Source organism: Pristiophorus japonicus, unplaced genomic scaffold (genome assembly GCF_044704955.1).
Source record: "Pristiophorus japonicus isolate sPriJap1 unplaced genomic scaffold, sPriJap1.hap1 HAP1_SCAFFOLD_2197, whole genome shotgun sequence".
In the NCBI taxonomy this organism is placed as follows: Eukaryota; Metazoa; Chordata; class Chondrichthyes; family Pristiophoridae; genus Pristiophorus; species Pristiophorus japonicus.
Window position 1 is genome coordinate 12,501 of NW_027251905.1, and position 10,000 is coordinate 22,500.

Consider the following 10,000-nt stretch of genomic DNA (forward strand, 5'->3'; position numbering starts at 1 on the left):
GGTCTCTGCAGACCTGGAGGCTCGAGACGTTTGTTTGGAAAACTCACCAAGTCTCGATTCTGCCACCTCCTACCTCTGTGCAGATACCCCGCCAACCCCCAAGGACAGAAATGACAAGTGTCAAGTTGGCGGGGCGTCGGGCCACCTGCTGCCGGCCATGAGCATCCAAATCCCCGCAAAAGGGGCATTTTCATTTCTTCATCGGGACTTCCGGCAATTTCCGAGGTTCAACTCATTAACGTTGTTCGCAGACACTTGCCAGAAAATGCAAGTGGCCACTTTGCCGGGCCGACTCGCTTGCCCAAGCGGGAAACCATCAACCGAAGGCCCGGTAAGGCGGCCGAATCTGACCTCATAGACTTCCACACAACGGGACTTTTGACTTTCCCGGCCGCGGGTGGCCTCCACCCGGCCTCAGCCATCAGCCCTGCCTGCCTCCAGCCGCCTTCTGGTTAATGAGTTATCCAGCCTGGCACTTCGGTTGCGCCAGCGAGACCAAGTCTCGGCTTTGGTTAATGATTTGAGCCGAACCGACCTGCCCCCCGCCACCGCGGGCTGAACTCGGCAAGGTCTGCCGATTTCCCGACTCCTTTCGGGGCCTAATCGGGTCGCGCGAGCCGCCTGGCGCGATCGGGGCCCATGCCCCGGCCTCTGCCAGGCCTCGGGCAGCCGCTTTTGAAGCCCGACCAAAAACCCGAAAAATGGGCAAAAAGGGAATAAATTCCCGCCCAAAAAGGGTGAATAGTCGGTTGGGCGGCAGCCCTGGTCGGTCTCTGCAGACCTGGAGGCTCGAGACGTTTGTTTGGAAAACTCACCAAGTCTCGATTCTGCCACCTCCTACCTCTGTGCAGATACCCCGCCAACCCCCAAGGACAGAAATGACAAGTGTCAAGTTGGCGGGGCGTCGGGCCACCTGCTGCCGGCCATGAGCATCCAAATCCCCGCAAAAGGGGCATTTTCATTTCTTCATCGGGACTTCCGGCAATTTCCAAGGTTCAACTCATTAACGTTGTTCGCAGACACTTGCCAGAAAATGCAAGTGGCCACTTTGCCGGGCCGACTCGCTTGCCCAAGCGGGAAACCATCAACCGAAGGCCCGGTAAGGCGGCCGAATCTGACCTCATAGACTTCCACACAACGGGACTTTTGACTTTCCCGGCCGCGGGTGGCCTCCACCCGGCCTCAGCCATCAGCCCTGCCTGCCTCCAGCCGCCTTCTGGTTAATGAGTTATCCAGCCTGGCACTTCGGTTGCGCCAGCGAGACCAAGTCTCGGCTTTGGTTAATGATTTGAGCCGAACCGACCTGCCCCCCGCCCCCCCCGGGCTGAACTCGGGCAGGTCTGCCGATTTCCCGACTCCTTTCGGGGCCTAATCGGGTCGCGCGAGCCGCCTGGCGCGATCGGGGACCATGCCCCGGCCTCTGCCAGGCCTCGGGCAGCCGCTTTTGAAGCCCGACCAAAAACCCGAAAAATGGGCAAAAAGGGAATAAATTCCCGCCCAAAAAGGGTGAATAGTCGGTTGGGCGGCAGCCCTGGTCGGTCTCTGCAGACCTGGAGGCTCGAGACGTTTGTTTGGAAAACTCACCAAGTCTCGATTCTGCCACCTCCTACCTCTGTGCAGATACCCCGCCAACCCCCAAGGACAGAAATGACAAGTGTCAAGTTGGCGGGGCGTCGGGCCACCTGCTGCCGGCCATGAGCATCCAAATCCCCGCAAAAGGGGCATTTTCATTTCTTCATCGGGACTTCCGACAATTGCCGAGGTTCAACTCATTAACGTTGTTCGCAGACACTTGCCAGAAAATGCAAGTGGCCACTTTGCCGGGCCGACTCGCTTGCCCAAGCGGGAAACCATCAACCGAAGGCCCGGTAAGGCGGCCGAATCTGACCTCATAGACTTCCACACAACGGGACTTTTGACTTTCCCGGCCGCGGGTGGCCTCCACCCGGCCTCAGCCATCAGCCCTGCCTGCCTCCAGCCGCCTTCTGGTTAATGAGTTATCCAGCCTGGCACTTCGGTTGCGCCAGCGAGACCAAGTCTCGGCTTTGGTTAATGATTTGAGCCGAACCGACCTGCCCCCCGCCACCGCGGGCTGAACTCGGCAAGGTCTGCCGATTTCCCGACTCCTTTCGGGGCCTAATCGGGTCGCGCGAGCCGCCTGGCGCGATCGGGGCCCATGCCCCGGCCTCTGCCAGGCCTCGGGCAGCCGCTTTTGAAGCCCGACCAAAAACCCGAAAAATGGGCAAAAAGGGAATAAATTCCCGCCCAAAAAGGGTGAATAGTCGGTTGGGCGGCAGCCCTGGTCGGTCTCTGCAGACCTGGAGGCTCGAGACGTTTGTTTGGAAAACTCACCAAGTCTCGATTCTGCCACCTCCTACCTCTGTGCAGATACCCCGCCAACCCCCAAGGACAGAAATGACAAGTGTCAAGTTGGCGGGGCGTCGGGCCACCTGCTGCCGGCCATGAGCATCCAAATCCCCGCAAAAGGGGCATTTTCATTTCTTCATCGGGACTTCCGGCAATTTCCAAGGTTCAACTCATTAACGTTGTTCGCAGACACTTGCCAGAAAATGCAAGTGGCCACTTTGCCGGGCCGACTCGCTTGCCCAAGCGGGAAACCATCAACCGAAGGCCCGGTAAGGCGGCCGAATCTGACCTCATAGACTTCCACACAACGGGACTTTTGACTTTCCCGGCCGCGGGTGGCCTCCACCCGGCCTCAGCCATCAGCCCTGCCTGCCTCCAGCCGCCTTCTGGTTAATGAGTTATCCAGCCTGGCACTTCGGTTGCGCCAGCGAGACCAAGTCTCGGCTTTGGTTAATGATTTGAGCCGAACCGACCTGCCCCCCGCCCCCCCCGGGCTGAACTCGGGCAGGTCTGCCGATTTCCCGACTCCTTTCGGGGCCTAATCGGGTCGCGCGAGCCGCCTGGCGCGATCGGGGACCATGCCCCGGCCTCTGCCAGGCCTCGGGCAGCCGCTTTTGAAGCCCGACCAAAAACCCGAAAAATGGGCAAAAAGGGAATAAATTCCCGCCCAAAAAGGGTGAATAGTCGGTTGGGCGGCAGCCCTGGTCGGTCTCTGCAGACCTGGAGGCTCGAGACGTTTGTTTGGAAAACTCACCAAGTCTCGATTCTGCCACCTCCTACCTCTGTGCAGATACCCCGCCAACCCCCAAGGACAGAAATGACAAGTGTCAAGTTGGCGGGGCGTCGGGCCACCTGCTGCCGGCCATGAGCATCCAAATCCCCGCAAAAGGGGCATTTTCATTTCTTCATCGGGACTTCCGGCAATTGCCGAGGTTCAACTCATTAACGTTGTTCGCAGACACTTGCCAGAAAATGCAAGTGGCCACTTTGCCGGGCCGACTCGCTTGCCCAAGCGGGAAACCATCAACCGAAGGCCCGGTAAGGCGGCCGAATCTGACCTCATAGACTTCCACACAACGGGACTTTTGACTTTCCCGGCCGCGGGTGGCCTCCACCCGGCCTCAGCCATCAGCCCTGCCTGCCTCCAGCCGCCTTCTGGTTAATGAGTTATCCAGCCTGGCACTTCGGTTGCGCCAGCGAGACCAAGTCTCGGCTTTGGTTAATGATTTGAGCCGAACCGACCTGCCCCCCGCCACCGCGGGCTGAACTCGGCAAGGTCTGCCGATTTCCCGACTCCTTTCGGGGCCTAATCGGGTCGCGCGAGCCGCCTGGCGCGATCGGGGCCCATGCCCCGGCCTCTGCCAGGCCTCGGGCAGCCGCTTTTGAAGCCCGACCAAAAACCCGAAAAATGGGCAAAAAGGGAATAAATTCCCGCCCAAAAAGGGTGAATAGTCGGTTGGGCGGCAGCCCTGGTCGGTCTCTGCAGACCTGGAGGCTCGAGACGTTTGTTTGGAAAACTCACCAAGTCTCGATTCTGCCACCTCCTACCTCTGTGCAGATACCCCGCCAACCCCCAAGGACAGAAATGACAAGTGTCAAGTTGGCGGGGCGTCGGGCCACCTGCTGCCGGCCATGAGCATCCAAATCCCCGCAAAAGGGGCATTTTCATTTCTTCATCGGGACTTCCGGCAATTTCCAAGGTTCAACTCATTAACGTTGTTCGCAGACACTTGCCAGAAAATGCAAGTGGCCACTTTGCCGGGCCGACTCGCTTGCCCAAGCGGGAAACCATCAACCGAAGGCCCGGTAAGGCGGCCGAATCTGACCTCATAGACTTCCACACAACGGGACTTTTGACTTTCCCGGCCGCGGGTGGCCTCCACCCGGCCTCAGCCATCAGCCCTGCCTGCCTCCAGCCGCCTTCTGGTTAATGAGTTATCCAGCCTGGCACTTCGGTTGCGCCAGCGAGACCAAGTCTCGGCTTTGGTTAATGATTTGAGCCGAACCGACCTGCCCCCCGCCCCCCCCGGGCTGAACTCGGGCAGGTCTGCCGATTTCCCGACTCCTTTCGGGGCCTAATCGGGTCGCGCGAGCCGCCTGGCGCGATCGGGGACCATGCCCCGGCCTCTGCCAGGCCTCGGGCAGCCGCTTTTGAAGCCCGACCAAAAACCCGAAAAATGGGCAAAAAGGGAATAAATTCCCGCCCAAAAAGGGTGAATAGTCGGTTGGGCGGCAGCCCTGGTCGGTCTCTGCAGACCTGGAGGCTCGAGACGTTTGTTTGGAAAACTCACCAAGTCTCGATTCTGCCACCTCCTACCTCTGTGCAGATACCCCGCCAACCCCCAAGGACAGAAATGACAAGTGTCAAGTTGGCGGGGCGTCGGGCCACCTGCTGCCGGCCATGAGCATCCAAATCCCCGCAAAAGGGGCATTTTCATTTCTTCATCGGGACTTCCGGCAATTTCCGAGGTTCAACTCATTAACGTTGTTCGCAGACACTTGCCAGAAAATGCAAGTGGCCACTTTGCCGGGCCGACTCGCTTGCCCAAGCGGGAAACCATCAACCGAAGGCCCGGTAAGGCGGCCGAATCTGACCTCATAGACTTCCACACAACGGGACTTTTGACTTTCCCGGCCGCGGGTGGCCTCCACCCGGCCTCAGCCATCAGCCCTGCCTGCCTCCAGCCGCCTTCTGGTTAATGAGTTATCCAGCCTGGCACTTCGGTTGCGCCAGCGAGACCAAGTCTCGGCTTTGGTTAATGATTTGAGCCGAACCGACCTGCCCCCCGCCACCGCGGGCTGAACTCGGCAAGGTCTGCCGATTTCCCGACTCCTTTCGGGGCCTAATCGGGTCGCGCGAGCCGCCTGGCGCGATCGGGGCCCATGCCCCGGCCTCTGCCAGGCCTCGGGCAGCCGCTTTTGAAGCCCGACCAAAAACCCGAAAAATGGGCAAAAAGGGAATAAATTCCCGCCCAAAAAGGGTGAATAGTCGGTTGGGCGGCAGCCCTGGTCGGTCTCTGCAGACCTGGAGGCTCGAGACGTTTGTTTGGAAAACTCACCAAGTCTCGATTCTGCCACCTCCTACCTCTGTGCAGATAACCCGCCAACCCCCAAGGACAGAAATGACAAGTGTCAAGTTGGCGGGGCGTCGGGCCACCTGCTGCCGGCCATGAGCATCCAAATCCCCGCAAAAGGGGCATTTTCATTTCTTCATCGGGACTTCCGGCAATTTCCAAGGTTCAACTCATTAACGTTGTTCGCAGACACTTGCCAGAAAATGCAAGTGGCCACTTTGCCGGGCCGACTCGCTTGCCCAAGCGGGAAACCATCAACCGAAGGCCCGGTAAGGCGGCCGAATCTGACCTCATAGACTTCCACACAACGGGACTTTTGACTTTCCCGGCCGCGGGTGGCCTCCACCCGGCCTCAGCCATCAGCCCTGCCTGCCTCCAGCCGCCTTCTGGTTAATGAGTTATCCAGCCTGGCACTTCGGTTGCGCCAGCGAGACCAAGTCTCGGCTTTGGTTAATGATTTGAGCCGAACCGACCTGCCCCCCGCCCCCCCCGGGCTGAACTCGGGCAGGTCTGCCGATTTCCCGACTCCTTTCGGGGCCTAATCGGGTCGCGCGAGCCGCCTGGCGCGATCGGGGACCATGCCCCGGCCTCTGCCAGGCCTCGGGCAGCCGCTTTTGAAGCCCGACCAAAAACCCGAAAAATGGGCAAAAAGGGAATAAATTCCCGCCCAAAAAGGGTGAATAGTCGGTTGGGCGGCAGCCCTGGTCGGTCTCTGCAGACCTGGAGGCTCGAGACGTTTGTTTGGAAAACTCACCAAGTCTCGATTCTGCCACCTCCTACCTCTGTGCAGATACCCCGCCAACCCCCAAGGACAGAAATGACAAGTGTCAAGTTGGCGGGGCGTCGGGCCACCTGCTGCCGGCCATGAGCATCCAAATCCCCGCAAAAGGGGCATTTTCATTTCTTCATCGGGACTTCCGGCAATTTCCGAGGTTCAACTCATTAACGTTGTTCGCAGACACTTGCCAGAAAATGCAAGTGGCCACTTTGCCGGGCCGACTCGCTTGCCCAAGCGGGAAACCATCAACCGAAGGCCCGGTAAGGCGGCCGAATCTGACCTCATAGACTTCCACACAACGGGACTTTTGACTTTCCCGGCCGCGGGTGGCCTCCACCCGGCCTCAGCCATCAGCCCTGCCTGCCTCCAGCCGCCTTCTGGTTAATGAGTTATCCAGCCTGGCACTTCGGTTGCGCCAGCGAGACCAAGTCTCGGCTTTGGTTAATGATTTGAGCCGAACCGACCTGCCCCCCGCCACCGCGGGCTGAACTCGGCAAGGTCTGCCGATTTCCCGACTCCTTTCGGGGCCTAATCGGGTCGCGCGAGCCGCCTGGCGCGATCGGGGCCCATGCCCCGGCCTCTGCCAGGCCTCGGGCAGCCGCTTTTGAAGCCCGACCAAAAACCCGAAAAATGGGCAAAAAGGGAATAAATTCCCGCCCAAAAAGGGTGAATAGTCGGTTGGGCGGCAGCCCTGGTCGGTCTCTGCAGACCTGGAGGCTCGAGACGTTTGTTTGGAAAACTCACCAAGTCTCGATTCTGCCACCTCCTACCTCTGTGCAGATACCCCGCCAACCCCCAAGGACAGAAATGACAAGTGTCAAGTTGGCGGGGCGTCGGGCCACCTGCTGCCGGCCATGAGCATCCAAATCCCCGCAAAAGGGGCATTTTCATTTCTTCATCGGGACTTCCGGCAATTTCCAAGGTTCAACTCATTAACGTTGTTCGCAGACACTTGCCAGAAAATGCAAGTGGCCACTTTGCCGGGCCGACTCGCTTGCCCAAGCGGGAAACCATCAACCGAAGGCCCGGTAAGGCGGCCGAATCTGACCTCATAGACTTCCACACAACGGGACTTTTGACTTTCCCGGCCGCGGGTGGCCTCCACCCGGCCTCAGCCATCAGCCCTGCCTGCCTCCAGCCGCCTTCTGGTTAATGAGTTATCCAGCCTGGCACTTCGGTTGCGCCAGCGAGACCAAGTCTCGGCTTTGGTTAATGATTTGAGCCGAACCGACCTGCCCCCCGCCCCCCCCGGGCTGAACTCGGGCAGGTCTGCCGATTTCCCGACTCCTTTCGGGGCCTAATCGGGTCGCGCGAGCCGCCTGGCGCGATCGGGGACCATGCCCCGGCCTCTGCCAGGCCTCGGGCAGCCGCTTTTGAAGCCCGACCAAAAACCCGAAAAATGGGCAAAAAGGGAATAAATTCCCGCCCAAAAAGGGTGAATAGTCGGTTGGGCGGCAGCCCTGGTCGGTCTCTGCAGACCTGGAGGCTCGAGACGTTTGTTTGGAAAACTCACCAAGTCTCGATTCTGCCACCTCCTACCTCTGTGCAGATACCCCGCCAACCCCCAAGGACAGAAATGACAAGTGTCAAGTTGGCGGGGCGTCGGGCCACCTGCTGCCGGCCATGAGCATCCAAATCCCCGCAAAAGGGGCATTTTCATTTCTTCATCGGGACTTCCGGCAATTTCCGAGGTTCAACTCATTAACGTTGTTCGCAGACACTTGCCAGAAAATGCAAGTGGCCACTTTGCCGGGCCGACTCGCTTGCCCAAGCGGGAAACCATCAACCGAAGGCCCGGTAAGGCGGCCGAATCTGACCTCATAGACTTCCACACAACGGGACTTTTGACTTTCCCGGCCGCGGGTGGCCTCCACCCGGCCTCAGCCATCAGCCCTGCCTGCCTCCAGCCGCCTTCTGGTTAATGAGTTATCCAGCCTGGCACTTCGGTTGCGCCAGCGAGACCAAGTCTCGGCTTTGGTTAATGATTTGAGCCGAACCGACCTGCCCCCCGCCACCGCGGGCTGAACTCGGCAAGGTCTGCCGATTTCCCGACTCCTTTCGGGGCCTAATCGGGTCGCGCGAGCCGCCTGGCGCGATCGGGGCCCATGCCCCGGCCTCTGCCAGGCCTCGGGCAGCCGCTTTTGAAGCCCGACCAAAAACCCGAAAAATGGGCAAAAAGGGAATAAATTCCCGCCCAAAAAGGGTGAATAGTCGGTTGGGCGGCAGCCCTGGTCGGTCTCTGCAGACCTGGAGGCTCGAGACGTTTGTTTGGAAAACTCACCAAGTCTCGATTCTGCCACCTCCTACCTCTGTGCAGATACCCCGCCAACCCCCAAGGACAGAAATGACAAGTGTCAAGTTGGCGGGGCGTCGGGCCACCTGCTGCCGGCCATGAGCATCCAAATCCCCGCAAAAGGGGCATTTTCATTTCTTCATCGGGACTTCCGGCAATTTCCAAGGTTCAACTCATTAACGTTGTTCGCAGACACTTGCCAGAAAATGCAAGTGGCCACTTTGCCGGGCCGACTCGCTTGCCCAAGCGGGAAACCATCAACCGAAGGCCCGGTAAGGCGGCCGAATCTGACCTCATAGACTTCCACACAACGGGACTTTTGACTTTCCCGGCCGCGGGTGGCCTCCACCCGGCCTCAGCCATCAGCCCTGCCTGCCTCCAGCCGCCTTCTGGTTAATGAGTTATCCAGCCTGGCACTTCGGTTGCGCCAGCGAGACCAAGTCTCGGCTTTGGTTAATGATTTGAGCCGAACCGACCTACCCCCCGCCCCCGCGGGCTGAACTCGGGCAGGTCTGCCGATTTCCCGACTCCTTTCGGGGCCTAATCGCGTCGCGCGAGCCGCCTGGCGCGATCGGGGACCATGCCCCGGCACCTGCCAGGCCTCGGGCAGCCGCTTTTGAAGCCCGACCAAAAACCCGAAAAATGGGCAAAAAGGGAATAAATTCCCGCCCAAAAAGGGTGAATAGTCGGTTGGGCGGCAGCCCTGGTCGGTCTCTGCAGACCTGGAGGCTCGAGACGTTTGTTTGGAAAACTCACCAAGTCTCGATTCTGCCACCTCCTACCTCTGTGCAGATACCCCGCCAACCCCCAAGGACAGAAATGACAAGTGTCAAGTTGGCGGGGCGTCGGGCCACCTGCTGCCGGCCATGAGCATCCAAATCCCCGCAAAAGGGGCATTTTCATTTCTTCATCGGGACTTCCGACAATTGCCGAGGTTCAACTCATTAACGTTGTTCGCAGACACTTGCCAGAAAATGCAAGTGGCCACTTTGCCGGGCCGACTCGCTTGCCCAAGCGGGAAACCATCAACCGCAGGCCCGGTAAGGCGGCCGAATCTGACCTCATAGACTTCCACACAACGGGACTTTTGACTTTCCCGGCCGCGGGTGGCCTCCACCCGGCCTCAGCCATCAGCCCTGCCTGCCTCCAGCCGCCTTCTGGTTAATGAGTTATCCAGCCTGGCACTTCGGTTGCGCCAGCGAGACCAAGTCTCGGCTTTGGTTAATGATTTGAGCCGAACCGACCTGCCCCCCGCCTCCCCCGGGCTGAACTCGGGCAGGTCTGCCGATTTCCCGACTCCTTTCGGGGCCTAATCGGGTCGCGCGAGCCGCCTGGCGCGACCGGGGACATGCCCCGGCCTCTGCCAGGCCTCGGGCTGCCGTTTTTGAAGCCCGACCAAAAACCCGAAAAATGGACAAAAATGGAAAAAATTCCCGCCCAAAAAGGGTGAATAGTCGGTTGGGCGGCAGCCCTGGTCGGTCTCTGCAG